Below are 18,018 nucleotides of genomic sequence, written 5' to 3'. Positions count from 1 at the left end.
GAAAAGATTTCCAGAGTAGCAGCAGTACAAGTATTAACTAGGCAGTTACACAAAACTCTCATGCAAAAGAGAGACGAGTGATCAAAATGCTTTAAAGAAAAAAAAAAAAAAGTGAAAGAAGAATTCATCTATTTAAGTATGCTAGCACTGTGTCTTATTATCAGTCAAAAGTCATTGACTAACAGGAATATTCAGGTAAACTCTTCCTGAAAATAAAAATGGAATCTGCAATCCAGTCAACAGATGCAAATTACTAAGTTATTTTTGCAAACAGATGTTTGGAATAGCTTTTTAAAGAAGACAGATTTAAGTAGGAAAGTGTATAAACTAAAATCACCTAAGTCAGTCTGCTTGCTATTTAATAGCATATTCCAAAGATCAGCTATTTTAATGACTAAAATATTGATAGAATACATTTATATAGTACCAGTCATCTGGAAGAACCAGACCTCAAAGCGATTTAAAGACTAGGTCTGAACATATCCTTGAAGCCTCGGAAGTGAATGGATCGTGCATGCAGATAAATACAGAGAAAGGTGGTACCAGTTTGTGCTTTGCTGCTGATTCTAGCTAGAGCAAGAACCCACTGCAGATAATCCATGCTAAATACACCTTCCTGCAGAAGTAGGCAAGAGGAAGAATGTATTACATTAAAAAGTGAAGCTCTGCTTGAACTAGAGTCTCCATCCCATCAACAAATGTTAATACACAGAAAACTGCAGTGTTTATGTGGGAAGGGAAGTAATTGTAAAACCCTGGAATGCCTATATTGCACATTCATGTTCTGCAAAATTCCTTTAAATATCTTCAAAAACACCAACATAAAAAGGATTGGTGATCATGCTCCTAACTGTTTATTCAGCTGTGTTAGCCACAGTGCAAAAACACAGCAGCGTGACAGAGTACTCACCAAGTCCCTTCAATGTCAAGAAAAATTATCCTAACCAAAAACTTTTGGCTAATTCAAGGTCTGTTGTGGGACAGCATACTTCTGGGGTATTCTTCAGATCCTCTCATGGATGCTTCAGGACATTATATTAACAATATATAACAGCATTAAAAAAAAAAAATAAGGGAGAAAAAAAAAAGCAACCAAACAAACCTCAACCAACAGTACTTTAATTTATTTTTTAAACTGTAAGAACTAAATGGCAAAGGATTTATTCAGAACTTTTCTGATGTGGTGTATGATCAGTCTTGAAAGATAGAAACCATCTTGCAAAGTATTTGTATTTCAAATACTTATCTGGGGTTATTTATATTCTTGTCACTCCCCCCACCCCCAGCTAACATGGAGTCAGATTCTATTCTCAGTTAGCCCAATGAAAGTCCACTGAAATCAATGGAATTACTTTGGATTCACTCCAATGTAACGGAGAACAATGGCACTGAACATCACTATTGTGCGTTTGCACCTAAGCTGCTCCTTCAAAATATAAGTATTTGAGTCATTCTTACTCTTTAATTTCAATGGAAATATATCTGCTTTTTCTTCACCCAGGAATTTTAAGTGAGTAGTAATGTCCAACCTATTTACAGATGCGCTCTCTCCCAACATGCATGGTAAATTGTCTAAATTGACCTCCCTTCCCCCCTCCCAGTACCTGGTTCCAATCACACTCAAATCATGTTACTTATTATTCCTACTATGAAAATCATCAAATACAGTAGGTAAAGATTTATTGTATCTCTTTAAGAAATAAATAATTCATTGAATACATTAGGTGGAGTATTGTAGACTTTCTGAAAATCAACAAGATAGCTATTTCTTGCAGCTTATATGGTTTTGAATGCTTTTAATCTTGGAGCAGATAATAAGTTATGTTTCTGGAAAAAAAAAAAAAAAGTTAAAAAGGAGCTATCTAAATAAATAATAAAGCATTCTCCTCAGAAAAGTGTCTGAGTTCAGAAACGCATTTGAAAATGCAAATAAAATTAAAATCTTGCTTAAAACAACATGATTTAATATTTAAAATATGATGGGGGATGAACCTACACATGATTTTCTCTGAAATTAGCTTTAAATTAGCATAACAAGAAAACCTAGCCTAGAACAGCACTACATCTAGTTTGGAACCCATCATATTTGTTATAAAATCTGGGATAAAGCAAAAATAAAGAAAGGGAAGAAGCATATTTTTTTAATTGTGTTTAAATGACCAGTCAAAAAAAAAAAAAATTAAAATATCATTCTCATTATTTCCAGCACTTGAAGTGTTAAGTAGGTGACAGGTTTGAAACAACGAGATTGTGGTTTGGTCACAAATAATAGAAGAACACAATGTTCATTGACTGCTCTAGGTCACTATGAAAATCCAAGCCTTTGGTCTTTGATCTGAAGACAGATGACATAGTAAAAAGAGACCTACATCCTTGAGTGAGACAGGAGACAGCAGTCTTACTTTTTTATTGTAAAGGTCTTACAAATTTGTTGTCTGGGATCACATAATCTTATCTAGGGATCTGGTGATAATTCAGAGTAGGTTTAGGAAAGATTATTCATTTGGATCAGGTAGAATTTCTGAAAGATTGGGTTTGCACCAAAGACACGTACAGTCATTTTAATCTAACATATGTGTCTTAGAAATTGATTGTTGTGGACATTGCCATTTCGTTATAAATGAAAAAGGTATTCAGTCATGCTGAATGGGGATATTTATATGTAAATAAACACATTTTTGCTTTGGCAATAACTTCATTTCTGAGATTGAAGTTTATGTGGTTCTCCAAATGTTACACTAACCACCAAAAAAAACCTGACACAAAGTAAAGCCAAGAGACAAGCCTGTTACTCTGTCCCTGGAACATGTTTAATGCCTCAACTTCTACCCAGCAGCCACTAAGAAACTACACAATGAGACAAAAAAGACGATTTGAGCCAAATTCGTTCCTGATGCAGGTCCCCTGGAAATCAATACATTTGTTCCCAGACTGAACCAGGCCACATGGCTGCTTTATGTAAGTGGTCACTGGGTTCACTGACACAGAAAACCATTCACATCTTCAGGAGGAAAATATGAAAATACAAATATGATAATGCAAAATATTTATGTCAGAAGTATGTTCATGTCACAAATTTAAGCCCTCGCAACTTCAGAACAACCAGAATTAAGCTTTTCTTTGCAACTTTAATTTGAGCTCGTTGCACATATGCATGATAATAAGTCTTTAACTGCACAGACACATACATCATTCAGAGCATTGGATGGACGATGCTCCCTGAGTGAGCAGCTGTTCAATATTCTTTTTATTCTTATCACTCAATATGTGGCTCCATGCCTTCCTTACTGCACATCATTCAAATCCGGTGCAGAATACCGAATTATTAATATCTTTATGGGTGTTTCTATAGCGTACTCTGCTAGGGTTTCTGAGTGCTTCCCAAACACTAATTAATTTATCGTTAAACCTGTGCAGTGAGACTGTACTATTAGACGCACTTTACAGATGGGAAACTGAAGTGCTGAGCCGTTATGGCCAAGATTGATGAAAATATCCTCCAATTTGGGATCCTCAATATGATGTGCTTAGAGCCAGATTTTCCAAGATGCTTAGCATTTTTATGGCACTTCATACATTTAAAGCATAAGTCCCGTTGATTTCAGCAGCATCTGTGAGTACTCAGCACTTCTGTGAATCAGTCCTGAGTATCTGAAGTCGTGCACTCAGAAAATAAGGAATACGTAACAAGTGTATTCCACATACAAAACATTCACTTGAATTGTGAGGAACCTGAGACTGCAACAGGGACAAAATCAGGAGAGACAAGAGGTAACTTCTAGCATTATGGTTCCAGGAGAATCCTTTTATCCACCATAGCATTCAGCTGTTTTCACCGACAGAGCCTGCTTTCTCCCTGTTCTGGTTTCATTTATGGCAGCTTCTCGCTTTTTCATGATATTCCAGCAGATGATAGCCTTTATGTTAAAGCACCCTTGCTTGTTACCCGAGAATTCCCTGTGACCATGATGGAATGAGTGGGAATGTTGTAGGAAAAAAAGAAAAAATAAAAAAGAAGAGTGACTGTGTATTTTAAGATTGATTCATAACACGAAAGGGAACATTTAAGGCTGGCAAGGAAAGTGTAATTCTGTCCTTTTTTAGTCTCTCAACTGAATGCACAACCTCAAAAGTTTTGTGTGTCCTAATTTTTAGTATATAGGTTTTTTAACCTTCCACTTTTTTATTATTATTTTTTTTTTTTTTAATATCCTGGCTAAACAGGATTTCTGCTCTGTAGAACCACACTGTTGCTGAGGGTGGATCTTTGACACAGATGGCATCTTGTGATCCGCAACATCACCTTCTACAAGTCGAGATAACGTAGGGGTAACAGCAATGATAGTTACTAAGCTCCATATTAACCCATCACGGGAGTGCACATGACATCCTGTCAGTAGATTCTGCAGTGGTTTGCACTGCAGCTATAAAATCTTGAGTCAAATCTTGAGGGGCATTACACTAGTGGTGTCTTTCTCTTTCTAGTATACCCCTTGTGATCTTTCCTCTCCCTTCTTTTAAGCCTATCTAAAGAGAGAGAGAAAATTACCCTGACAACAATGAGCTTGTTGTTTGTTTGGTAGGTTTTTTTGAGAGTAAATGGTTTGGGTTTTTTTAATGATAGATTCTCTTTATACCCAGCCGTGTTCACTTGGTGATTTTTCACCCCAGTTCGTAATCCGTTTTCCTTTTAAGGAATGTACAACTTTTGCACTGGGATGCAATTAACACCTGCCAGAGAGGCAATCTGTGAATAGGCAAGGATTTGGCAGCTATAGCCACTGTACTCTGCTTCTTAGCAGCCTGTTGAAACTCTAATGACTGATCTAATAAGCCAGAAGTATTAGAAGGTCAGAGTGAACAATGTTGCTCAGTTTGACCTTCCATTATTTATGGTTTGTCACATCAGCTATCAAAGCTCCAAGCCAGGGGTTGATAAGGAGCTGAATCGGCAGCACAGGCATGACACTGCAACATTATCACGTTGTGTGAATAGTGACCCTGTGTTGTGATGACCTGTGCAACCACCCATGACACATGTCCCCAAAGGTGGTCCATCTATGTTCACTATTTCATGTAGAAACTCTTTTCGTAAAGTTCAGGATTAACAATACACTGGCACTCAACTGTATTTTTTTTTTTTCTTTTCCTTAAGAGGTCTAGATTCCCAAATAATCTCTGGATTCAAAGGCTCTGCTTTTCATAACAGATCTATTTTCATGCTGTTCAGACTAAAATTTAACCATTAGCTAAATTATATGGTGCAAAAAACCCCTCAAACATAGTCTAGAACTCAGGGGCAATCACATCTCACTCACCTGAGACAGAGGCAGCTCACTCAAAGAGCAAAATTACTTGGGGGAGCAAGGACCAGGCTGGAGAGAGAGACTCACTACCTGTCTGCATTTTAGTGCAGAGAAAAATGGGCTGAAATAGGGTTGGAGTGACCCAGTGGGTGAGTTTTACAGTCTTCAGTATGTTAGATTCTCAGCAAGATCACTAAGACAGCAAGAAGACACCCACTGGAACAGCCCCGTAGGCCAGTTGTCCTGCTGTGGGACAGTATGAGTGCTGAAGAGTCCAACAACACAGTGTATGTAGTCTGTGATCTCAGCCAGGAACTGATATGAGACAGCTGCCCAAATATCAGGTGTTTCAATATTATATCCTTGTATGTACATCAAGGTAACCATTTTCTTTGTTACATTAACTGTATAATTTTTACACTGTCATGATGCAAATGTGAACATTATTTTAACAGATCCTGATGTAATCAATAGCAGTGTTGCTCCTTATTTCAACCGTTTTCCTGGAAGCTGACAAAGTGACAATCTTGGTCAGCTCTCTAAAGGCTGTGAATTTGTCTCTCCATATTTCACACAATTTAACAAACCATGAAAACATACCTTTGAAGTTTGCCAACCCAAAGCACAAACTACATGTCATAAGGAGTTTAAGTGTGATTCCTTTTCATAAGACAAGGACAAGTGCTCTGAGCTGATTCAGTGTCTGTACTCATTAAACTCTTCCTAAGCTTATTACCTTCCAGGATTTGCCTCCCTGAAAAGACCTGGGGAGGTACTCAGCCAAAATATCCCCAAGTCTAGTTACAATGTTGATAACTCTTGGAATTTTATTGTGAGTGTCACAATATTTGGTGTTTTTCCCAAGCTTCAAATCCCAGAACAAAACGCTCTTGCATGATTCTCGGCTCTTAATATAACAGCGTACAACAAAACCAAATTCTATCCTGCACAATTTCACACACACACACACACAAAAGCTTAAAACAAGTGTACAACCCAAACTCATAAATCACAAGGAAAATGCAAAATACTTAATTTGTGTCCTCTGATGAGAAGGCTGTACAGAATTGGCAACAAATTGTTTGCCTTCTCTTACAAAGTCCAGGGAAATACCTATACACAGTGATGTGGAGAAGACTTACTGGGATATTTCTATCAGAAAATGAAATTTACAGGCTAGTGTTGACTTAGATTACTTTATAAATAAAAGAGCTAACAGAACTGAGGAATAAGAAAGGGCCAATAACTAATTCAGTTACATGTTGCTTCCCCCAGAACACACATACAGGAAGATATTCACCTTTGGGCAGTCCAGTGAGTCCCTCTCCTTCCTCCAAGCCACTGTCCTTTTGACTAAAAACTTCCCTCCTGCTGTGGGTATCAGGTTCCAAGATTACAGAGACAGAGGAGCAGAGACTTATATACTTGAGGCGGCACCAAATCAACCGCTGTCTCCAAAAATCTGGAGGCCTAGCTGAGACAAGTATGACACTACACAGGGCAAAGATTAGTTTGGTATGTACGTGGAAAGAAGCAGAGGAAATGGAAGGCACTGTTTCAGCTCCTCACCCAGATAGGTTGAAGGGCAAAGAAAAGATCACCATTCATTATTCACTTCTTCAGTGAAGATTTTCCTAGTTCTGGGGGTTTTTTTGTAATTTTTTTTTAGAGGGTTCTTTGTTTTTGTTTTTCTTCTGAATTCTGTGATAGCAACTATGGACCCAAGCCAGTTCTTCTATCTACAAATAGTATGCACCAATATCAATTTTTAATCTGGTCTTTTTATGCAAGCTTGGATATGATTTTTTTGCAACTGGTAGAGACATATTAAAGTCTGCCCCAACTATGGTCTGACATTGTCCAGTAAGGTCTCATTGTTCTAGCATTTGCTAACAGTAAATTCCCTGAGATTAGACTGGCATTTCTGTGGAAAACATAATTTATTTATTTTTACTTAGAAAACCTTAAATGGATCAAGACCAACCTTACCAAGAAAATGCCTCCTTTCTGCTGCCATTCCTTCATGCCTAAGGTCAGCAGATAAATAGTAAGTAGAGCTCTTGAAGCTAAGTAGGAGGTAACAGACTGACTGAGCTGCTGAGCTGTTCTTCCAGCAGGAACATGGACATAAGCCAAATCAAAATCACCATGTAGCACTAGCCTAACTGTCACCGTGTGTGTGACAGGCAGCCTGATGGCCTGACTTCAGATTGTGGGTTCCCCTGAACAGCAGAGCTGGGTTTCACAATGCCTAAATTCCTCTGAGCACTTTGCATTTCATGATGCTTTCCCCAAATCTTGGCACTATGAGGCTGAAATTGCAGCTTACAGAGGTATATGCCTAAAGCAATTGCCGCTGGTTTGCACTCTGAGGTTTATTATAGTAGCTCTCAATTATAAGAAAAGCAATACACAACATACTACTGACTACTAGTTTGTCTGCTATTGGAAGAAGATAGTATAATTAATTCAATAAATGACTTGAATTGCTATTCTGGGTTTTTTGCTTTTGATTAATTTGCTGGATATTAAACCAAAGAACTAATGAAGTTATTGGTTAAACATTTATTTTACATGGTAACATATTATTCCCAGCCTCTTCCATCCCCTTCTCCTCTTGCCCTTCCCATTTCCTCTCTCCTGTGCTCCATATGGACATATTTCAAAAGATGCCATTTTTGAGCTTGCAAGGAATAAGTTAATTTACATCACTTGTTTTCATCTTCATCCAGCACTCAGCAGTTGTAGTGTAATTCCCAACCTGTAAAAATATATTTTTTTTTGCTTTATGCTTATGTATACACCTGCAATTTACATGTCCACGTACCACATGCATAGGCACGATTTATTGCTAACCACTTTAGTTTCAATTCAAATGTGTCTTAATAACAAATGCAGGTTCAGATTAAACTAATTAAACATTAAAAAAAATAGTAGAATCTGAATTCCAAAGACATTTTAAACTGCAAATTCTACTATTCAAACAGTGAGAAAACAATACAATTACATGCAAGGGCTTGTAGAGAGTTGCTTAATCCATGACGAACATGCTGACCAAATACTCAGTCCTCCTAACTCTCTATCCCAGAGATATCTGAAAGGACCAGGACAGCTGTAGTGTTCCTGATTTTGGGCCATCACAGAGAATGGAATGACAGATGTTGAGCTATTCTTTCAGTGCAGGCGGGAACTCCTCTCTGTCAAACAAAGAAGATTGACAGTCTCTGAGCCTAGTTTATTTGTATAAAAAAGCCAGCTGCTTCTTTAACAGTTGAAGGCAGTATTCCTAGCATAGCAGAAAGTAGATGAATAAATTAATAACTACTAACATGATGTTATCTGTTGAATGATTCTGTGGAAACAGTAATTCAAAAAAAAAAAAAAAGTTTCATAGACTTAATGTCAGTTTTCCACATAGAATGAAATGTTTTTAGTACTGAACATACCAGGTTCATAAATTCATACTCCAAGCTGTCCCCAAGTTTTGTGTGGGGTCTAAATAATACTTATAGCTATCATATATAAAGCACAGACTACATCCTATATATATTAAAAAAAAATAATTTTAAAAGTAATTTCAAGCTTTTTGCCTGGTGGGTGACCTTTTTCCAGTGTAAACAGATTTCTAATTTACCAATGAATGAACTTTAACCATTTCAGAAAAATCCATTTAGCTAGTCAATTTCTCTTTTATCTACTTTAAATATAGCATGATACAGACTGACATTTCAAGGGTAGTTCTTTACAGTCCTATTCAATTTTTCCCTAGCCCAGAACACTCAAGGAAAAAATAGTTTATCCCATAGAATGAGAAAGTCAGTTTTGAAAGGCAGTAACTGAAAAATACAGAGTCAGCATACAGGCAAATTACGGTCAGATTACAAACATTTACCAATCACTAAAACTGCAAATTCCTTCTAATTAACGATCGTCACACTGGGCCCTTCATATTCAGACCCGAGCATGGGAAAGCACGTGATGCATTGTATCGATCTACATAAACTTTGCTTGCATTATTCTGAAAAAAATTTAGATTTGGGTTGGTTGGTTAGAAACTCTCCCAACTTCCAGCCCGGCAACGCCACCCGGGCCAGGAGGAAGCCCGCACAGTTCCACACAAGCAGCGCCCAGGGCGGCCAGAGAACACCGGGGAAGACGGGACGGCAGCGCCCGGCGGCAACATCCCCGCCCTCCCCGCACCGGGTGAGCCGCCGTCCCGCCCGGGTAGGGCCGCGTGTGCGCGGGGCGGGGCGGGCCGGGGCCCTCACCCCGCCCGCCCTACCGCCCCGCCGCCCGTTACAACCGCCCCCACCTGCCGCTAGGCAAGCGGCGGCGCTCGGAGCGCGGCAGGAAGGCGCGGCGCTCCGCTCGGGCTGGCGGCGGCGGCGGCGGGGCCGATCCCGGCCCCCCTGCGCGACCGCCTGTGGGGCCGCCACTCCCGCCGAGAGGGCGGAGCGGGGCGGGAGAGGGCGGAGGGGTGGGAACGGGGGGCGGAGGGGTGGGAACGGGGGGCGGAGGGGGGCCGGGCAGGATGGGCCGCTCCGCGCCCGCCCGCCCGCGCCTTTTGTGCGGCTCTCTCCCAGGCTGTCAGCGCGGAGGGCGAGGGTGATTGCTGGGGAGGGTCTCGGCTGGGGGTGTGTGAGTGTGTATGTGTGTGTGTGTGTGTCTGTGTACGTGTGTGTACGGGGCAGTGCGCTGGGGTCTGTGTGCCTACGGGCTCGGAGGTGCCCTCGTGTCCCTCCCGGAGAGCGAAGGCATGAGGGGCTCAGGCAACAGGTTGCTGTGGAGGAGTTGGTTGTGTGGGTGTGTTCCGTCGGTACATATGGGTGTGTTGGCTCCTTACATACAGGTGCATTTAGGCTGCGTGTGGGTTGGTGTGACTGGAGCAGGAGGCTGTGCATTGGGCAGAGGTCACAGTCGTGGTCTGCCAGGGAAATCCAGGCATCTGCCTGAACTCAGGACTCCTGACAGGTGTAAGGGTGTTTCTTCTTGACACACTTTGACCTGGCCATCTTCAGTTTATCCCAAGTGTTTACCTCCGTGTTACTTCCAGCCCAGGGACAACCGTCTCTCCCACTGTGCCAAAAGCCTGTACTTATTTCATTTCCCCCCTTCCTGTGAACAGACAACTACAGTAAACTTCAGCTCAGACTTGCTCTGTGTTTGAAGAGCAATTTTCCATCAGCACATAGTGAGTGGCCTTTCAGAGGAGTGACGAATTTTACTACCAGACATGTCTGTCCTGCTGAGAGTTGCTCTGTCCTTTTATCTTGTGGCTCTTGTACGAATCAGTTGTTGGACAATTGGCTAAACATACCGGGAGCAATGGCATTGGCCACTTCTTGTGCAGGCCTAAGTGCTCAGTGTCAGCATACGTGCTTACTTTGGAGCTGGGATCCTGGACTCCACTGCTGTCACCACTTTGGCCATTTCAAGGGGCTGCACTGAACCCCTTGTCCAGCATAGCTCTTCCACTTCATTTCCAGACCAATGTTTTTCTCTGGTTAGTCATGGCAGAAATGCTGGATCCAAGGGTCAGTTTGAGTCATTCAGAGCTTCCTGCTATTTTAAAACAAACCTGCCTGTCCACAATTGCCAGTTATACAGGGCACCCTCTTGACAGATGTTGCAAGACATAGGGCAGTGATTCCTGCACAAACCATGTTTTCAGTCCTAGTGGAAGCTGACCTTTCTGAGAAATTTTCTGAGCATTTCAGCCCAACACGACTTAAAAAAAGAAAATAAAATGGACAGTCACCTCGACAGGCACACATTAGACTACTTCAACGTGAAAACTCACGATCTTCTTCTGCTCATTGCATGGCTCCTGAAATTTCCTTCTAGTTCCCAGTAAGATTGTTCTCCTCCATCAGTTCACGTGTGTCAGGAGTGCAGAGATGCCTGTGTTCAGCAAGGGTAAAATCAGTGAAAAATATATCTACTGTGTGTGTGAGCAGATTGAGTCTGAGGTGAACATCAGAGGGTGAACATCACAGAGGGTGAACATGCTGGACAGTTGCATGCAGGGTAACATACCTTCTGGGAGGAAACTACGTTGTCAACACTAGCTATGTTCCCCCCAAGCATAGTCCCAGTCGTGATTCGCCTGTTGCCCAAGTAACAACGAAGAAAGTGAACCTGTTGATGAAAATATTGAATATCATACTTCTATTACACAAGTACTAGATGTAGTCCAATGAAGGCACACTATAGCAAGCTGGCATGAAAAACCTTAGCCTCTTGTTTCTTTATGAATTGGCGGGCACAGGGTTTATTTTTGAAGATGCGAGCAGAAGTCTTCTCCGATGGAAAGAAAATCCTGTCATGGATAAGGAGGTGTCACTAGTCTATCTCTTCGGGAGTAACCCGATTTATGCCATGGAGGCAAACGGGGAGAATTTGCTAAGGTGGCCTGGATCCCCAGGCAGGGGAGGCAGGATCCGTCCCGCCCTGTACAGGAGTAACACAGACCACAAGGCACAAAGAAACTCCGGGCGGCCGGATCGGGCGCCCTGGGCACAGCCCGCCCCGGTCGGCGGCACCCAGGGAGCGCTGCAGGGGAGAAGGTACCTTTCCTTTACCGGTCTGTGGGAACGAGGAGACTGAAAAAGCCCTTACTTGTCACACCTCGCATCTGTGTTGGCTTCGGCTATTGTCGCGTCCTTTTAAAATACATCTACGTACCGCTCGGCTTCTCTGGATCGCCTTTGAAGAGGTTTACCCAGAGAGACGGCGCTGCGGCAGCACCATATTGCAGTATAACGCACTGAGGGAAAAAATAGAAGGGGCTCATTATTATGGTTGATAAACATAGAAAAAACACGTGCCTGACCTTTCATTTGTACAATTAATTGTTCCAGCAGAAAGAAAATGAGTCTTAATTGTGCACAGCTTCCTAGAGGATCAGCTGTGTGTGCCCCTCCACGCTCTGGGAAAAACGCTGCGAAGTTTTCCTGAAGACTTTTACTTTCCACGAGGGCAGGAAAAAGAAGAAAGGAATATCCTTGTATCACCACCCCCACACACACTCTTATTCTCCCCCCAGAGAGAAAGAATATTGAACTACAGTCCTATCTAAGCAACCTGCAGCATTTCCTTCAGTTTTGTAAAAATAACTTTCCTCATGCCTTTTCAGTGCGATTTCGCGCCTATAATAAGGTAATATTTTACAAGGCGCAATCAAACCCCATTTCAGAGATCAAGGGTTAGCCCAAAACATCACCTGGAACCCACTCTCTGAATCTGACTACTCAATCACATTGCTAGTACTGGGTGGTCATGGTTAGGAACAGGACTTCCCAAGCCCCGCTCTGGTACCCGAATGATGTACTGCATGTGGGCTCCCGAGGGGCTGGTTGCTGTGTACTTACGCAGGAATGTCTGCAACCAAAGGCCCGCTCGGAAACCGAGCCTCTTTGGTCCGTGGCTGGGTGTATCACCACGGGGAGTGAAGGGATGGGGCACTCGGGGAGGGCGGGGGGTGGGGGGGGGGGCGTGCCCGGGACGCCCCCACCGTGCCGAGAGATTGGGGATGGGCTCCGGGCAGCGGGATGGACAAATTCCTCTCACAGCGCTGACAGTTCCGCTGGCCCCGGGGGACTGGAGCCCGCGGGAGACTGAAGGTTTTTGGCTTCTTTCAGAACCGCCGGAAAAGTCCTTTTGTCTGGCCCCGGCTGATGATTAATAACGCCCCGGCACCGATCCTGCCCTCGGCATCGCCCCCGGGCAGTCCGGGGTTCAACCCGCGGAGTGGGAGAAGGATCGGGCCCTTCCCGTGCGGCGGATGAGATCCCGCCCCCAGAGTGTGGCCGTCTGAAACGCACATCTTACCGTTACCGATTTTTAATCTCTAAATCACAAAGGGGCATATTCTGTGCTCCTTAATAGAGCACAACGCCCATTGACTTCTACCCCATTGACTTCAATGGGAGTTTCGCTCCATTAAGGACTGCAGAATTTGGCCTAAACTGACCGCAATAATTTTGCTGCCGGTAATGGAGCTTCAAAGCCGTCTCTAATTAGCCGACGAGCAAGAATCGTTAAACACGCCGTACAATTCAGTGTGTGCTACGTGGGAGCTGCGGAACAGCTGAGCAGTCCCGCTCCGTCCTGGAGAAGCTAAGGAACCATATTCAGATGTAATTGCAAATTTCTGCGGAGACAACTTGGGGAAAAGGGTGTCCGACAAGCCAGGTCGTAGCAGTTGCGTTAGCATAGGAGCAGTAGGAAAGGGATCTCTGAAAGGTTATGAAAGATTCGATCAGATACTCAGCTTTCCCTCCCTTCAAAGATGCTTTAAAAAGAATGACAGTATACACCGCTGCTTCCATTTATCAGAGATAAACCTAAGAGTACTGTTTATCCACAGCCCGGAGCACTCCTAACGCGTTCTGGTAAATCCCAAAGTGCTTCCGAAGCAGTAAGTAGCTGTAGTTGGAGTGGCATGAGTTTCACTGCGGTCTGGCACCTTCACGTGTAGCTTTCTGACTAGCAGTTTTATGAATACGGGGGGTGGAAGGGGGAACACGACAGAAACAAACTCAATCCGCTTGAGCTGAATTCAGCTGTAAAGGCACTTTCAATACACGATGGGATTGCCGTTTGTGGGCATAATCTCCTTCCTCAGTTCCTCAGATGTAGATCCAGCAGCACGAAGAAGTATCTCACAAAGATTGTTATTTAATAGACTAAATTTAGGGGCTTATATATGCACGTTTAAATCCCTGCAGACTGTCTATTACCCGTAAATTTTAATTTGGAAAACAGCATTTTCCTCTGGAGAAAAAATACTCGACCAGTGAGAATGGTGCAAAAGCTTTCGATTCGTCAAGGTGAAATACAGCAAGAAAAAAAAAATATATATATAATTGTTCAATAGCGTAAACTTCCAGGGTGATTTCGTAAAATCTTCTCGAAGAATTAAATCATATGAGAATAAAAACCGCCCGAAATCTCTAGGCAGAGCCAGTATATTAGTAATTTATTTAAAAAAAAAAAAAAAAAAAAAAAAAAGCTCGGAAGTTTTGGTCAGTGTTCTAAGCAAAATATGCTCAACAGATGATAGTGGAGATGCAGCCAGAAAACAACTCCAGCTATTTAAACTGCCAAATGAGACATAAAGCCGCATTGTAAAAATCATCTGGAAAACAGGTTTTCCTATTGAAGTCGCTATGTGTTAATTACTGTGATCTGGAAGAGCTCTGTATCTAAACGCCTGGAAGCCGACTTTCACCCCGCATATGTAAATGAAGCAAGTGCTGAATCTAAGCCAGAGGGTTCATGTTCGGATTCATTTCTGTGCATGCCTAGACATTAATATGTGTTCATGTAGGGTTCGTACAGTACGAGGTGTTATTTCCTTATAAAGAAACACCAGGTCTCGCTTTCCATTCTCCTTACAAAATTATTCGCATTATTTATGCTACATTGAGCGATCTAATTTCTTCGTGATAGTCAGCTAATTGCTCTGGCAGGTAATTAGAAGCGGTTTACAACGCGAAGGGCTTTTGCGGTGCCCCTCGGATTATTAAGTTGCTCTGTAAATTATACCATATTTGCCGAAGAGAGGGAGGGGGAAGGGGCTCACGATCTTTTGAGAAGTTCTTCCTGCGATCAGAGCTGAAACACGTCCCTGTCCCCCCCCAGCACTTAAAAAAATGGGGGGAGGGGGCTCTTCCAGGGCTCGGAGTCGAATTATTCTCAAGCACGCGATCTGAAGCCCATTTTGTTCGTGCTCACTGGTCCAGAATAACTTGGCCATAATGGCCGGGAATGGGCCAGGTCTGCAGCAAGCTTCCTGCGCCCTGGCAGCGTCCAGCAGGCATGTGGGAAAAGAATGGCTTAAATGGGGACATCTGTTCAGTGTTGCTCATCTCACTCCTGCGGCCAGGTCGGGTTAAGAGAATAACCTGTTCGCCACCTTGCCTCCTTCCCACTGCTCGCCTGCTTCCCTCCCTCTCCCATCAAGTTATTATAATAAGGCTGCTGCTGAAGGGGGAGGGGGGAGGCTGGAGAGGGGCGACCTAATTGCTCTGCCATATAGGCAAATAACGACAGGGAAAGGTGGCAGCTACATTGTGAGCGGAACAGTAAATATATCAATATTAGGGTCTCTCAAATCAGAACGCAGGAGTTCTGCATTCAAAAGAAGGCTGCGGTCTCGCCGAGCGTGCAAACCGACGTCGGCAAAGCCTTCCCGGCTCAGTCCTCCGGAGGTTCATCTTTTCCGGAGAACCAGGGGATCTTCCACTTAACAAACGGCAGCAAGCAAAGATTTTTTTTTTTTTTTTCCCCCCAGGTGGACAGTTTTGTGCAGCTGGCAGAACAAAGAAATAAATAAGTATATACATACATGCGTGGAAAGCTTTCCTTTTCCTCTGTGTTCTCTGCAGATTAAGATTTTGGGTGCTGTAGGATTTGTACATGCAAGTGTCTCACACCCACACATTTATATACGCGCACATATATATACACGCGCAAATGTATATATATATTTGTATATTTATACATAAACAGCACGTACTTCGGGCCATGACCCAGCTTCAGGCAGGCTAATGGCAACGTCCTGTCTTGTACACCGGTTATTCAAACATTTTCTATATGTTGTCACCCGTTTGTAAAGCTTGTACAATGATTTGAACACATGTGTGGTTAAACCATCGGACCCAGAGCAGCTCCTAGATTATTTGTAATTAAACACAATTCCCAAAGTAACATTTATCTTCCCGAAACCTGCGATTGCAATTGTCAACCGTCTGGAGGAGACGCGGGGTAATCTGGAAGCATTACCTCCTCTCCTAACGGAGCAGAATGAAAAGAAATCAATACTGCTGAGGAGAAGAATTTACTAGTTTTTAACTCTAAGTGGTGCCTGGGAGAAAGTGATATATAATGGGAAAAACAGAAAGCAGTTTATACAAATCTATTTCTAGGAAGGACCGAAGAGCCCGGCTCTGCAGCCGGCGGCGGGGGCTCCGCGCTTTGCCCAGCCCGGGAGCTCGCTCTCCCCTCCGGTGCCTGCCGGTACTTACATGACCGCCCAGGAACCGCCGATGCCCGCACAGCGATAACATATAGGGAGGAGCGGGAAGCGGGGGGGAAAGGGAGGGGAGGAGGGCAGGAAATAAAGGGGAGAATGAGGACATGCGGATCGAATCTGGGCGCACACTGGCAATGTAAACAGGGTGGGTGTAAAGGTGCCTCTTCCTCCCCAGGCACACAACACACGGCGTCTTCCAGGGCTAATCTAATTACAGAGACCTTTCAGAGGCGCAGACAGCTTGTCTTTTTGTTTGTTTGTTTGTTTTGTTTTTACACAGGCCCAGATAGATAGATAAATGCTGGAGGACGTTGATGTGAACCCCCTCCGCCGGCTGCGAGCAGGCAGGTCATCGTGTGCCCTCCCTGAAGCGGCTCAGAGAAGAGCCCGGGCTCTGCTAGGCATCTCGCCGCAGCCTGCGCGGAGGATCAGCCAGGCCGGGCGGGGAAACACGGGGTGGGCGGCGGGATGGGGAGTCCGGCAGGGTTCACAGGTGCCTGGAACAGACACGTTTGAACTGATGGAAGAAATAACTCCAGTAACCTACATAGCAATAGATGCAGGCACCCGCACTGGCTGCTGCCGCCGGGCTGCGCCGGGTGCACGGCTACCAGACCCCGGTCAACGAAGTTACCTAGTGAGGCAGTGCGAGAAACTCGCCAGGTAAATTGCTGCAATGAATAGGTGCGAACTGAGGTTAAATAACGACATTAATTATCCCCCTTTGCTCAGTGACCGCCAGGCATCGCACGCTCCTTTCTAACTGGTGTCTGTTTTGCTCATTTACGTGCTATTCCCCTTATTCCTTTCCCCGTCTAAGTTGAGCCCTCCTGCACCTAGAGAGCTGGTTGTCACCCCTCGATAAATCTTACAGATGACAGCTTCGAGGTGAATGTGGCGGGCGGAGGGGGCCCCTCCTGGCCCCCACCTCCCCGGGGACGACGGGCGCGGCGCGGTGGGGCAAACCCGGAGGAGAACGGAGCAGCTTCCAGCTCACGGAGCCCGGGGAGGGTGAGGGCAAGTCCCCCGCCACGTCCAGCGGCTTTTCGCCGTGCAGACCACGGGAGCGGAGCGGGGAACCGCTGGGTGTAGTGGAGCCAAGGTTTGGCTTGCAAGGCGACGGAGCGGAGCCCGTGGGCCGGGAAGGCATGAAGTGGGTCAGATTCCAACCTATGTGCCCGTAAATTGGCACAAGAGTGGCATGAAACATGCTCCTTAGCTAGCACTGACATTCCAACGTACGGTGTAGTCAGCAGTTAGTTTAATCTTTCCAGCTATACCTTTTCAAATAGCATAGACTTCTCTTCACCACCCCCCACCTCGGTAGATCTGTCTATGGACAGACTAGGACCCCTGGAAGAGCGGTCTATCCATCTCTCTGTCTGCTCTCCGGCCGCAGCGCGGTGGGTCGGAGTTTTCTCCGAGGAAAATCCTCCCCCCGCCCGGTGAGGTTAGCGACAGCTATCCCTGTGGCTGAAGTTCCGAGATTGCTAATGTATATTGTAGACACAAGATGTTAGGCAGACTTGAGCAAGTTGTTCCCAGGATGTAAATTAGGTCCCAAAAGCTGTTGTCCAAATCGAAGAAACAGAGAAATTAATCTGGGAGACTATCCATCATAGCCTGTAATAAAGGGAGCGACATGGATGAGACAGATGATATGATTAAGGAGCT

General features: G+C 44.1%; 1 long non-coding RNA gene across 2 annotated transcripts; it reads right to left on the bottom strand.

Annotated features, from left to right (window-relative positions):
* Positions 1 to 7,859: 7,859 nt before the first annotated feature.
* LOC110365083 (uncharacterized) lies at positions 7,860 to 16,474 on the bottom strand. Of its 2 annotated transcripts, XR_010470072.1 has the most exons (5): positions 16,337 to 16,474; positions 11,991 to 12,072; positions 11,343 to 11,444; positions 11,107 to 11,207; positions 7,860 to 8,503 (listed from the first exon to the last, which is right to left on the bottom strand). It is a non-coding gene; the product is annotated as an uncharacterized LOC110365083 (long non-coding RNA). The 2 variants fall into 2 exon arrangements; XR_010470071.1 differs by having other exon boundaries at positions 7,860 to 11,207.
* Between the last annotated feature and the right edge of the window lie 1,544 nt (positions 16,475 to 18,018).

The sequence above is a fragment of the Columba livia genome, chromosome 2 (assembly GCF_036013475.1).
Source record: "Columba livia isolate bColLiv1 breed racing homer chromosome 2, bColLiv1.pat.W.v2, whole genome shotgun sequence".
Classification (NCBI taxonomy): Eukaryota; Metazoa; Chordata; class Aves; order Columbiformes; family Columbidae; genus Columba; species Columba livia.
The sequence above is the reverse complement of the archived record's forward strand: the minus strand, read 5'-3'. Positions and strand labels throughout refer to the sequence as shown.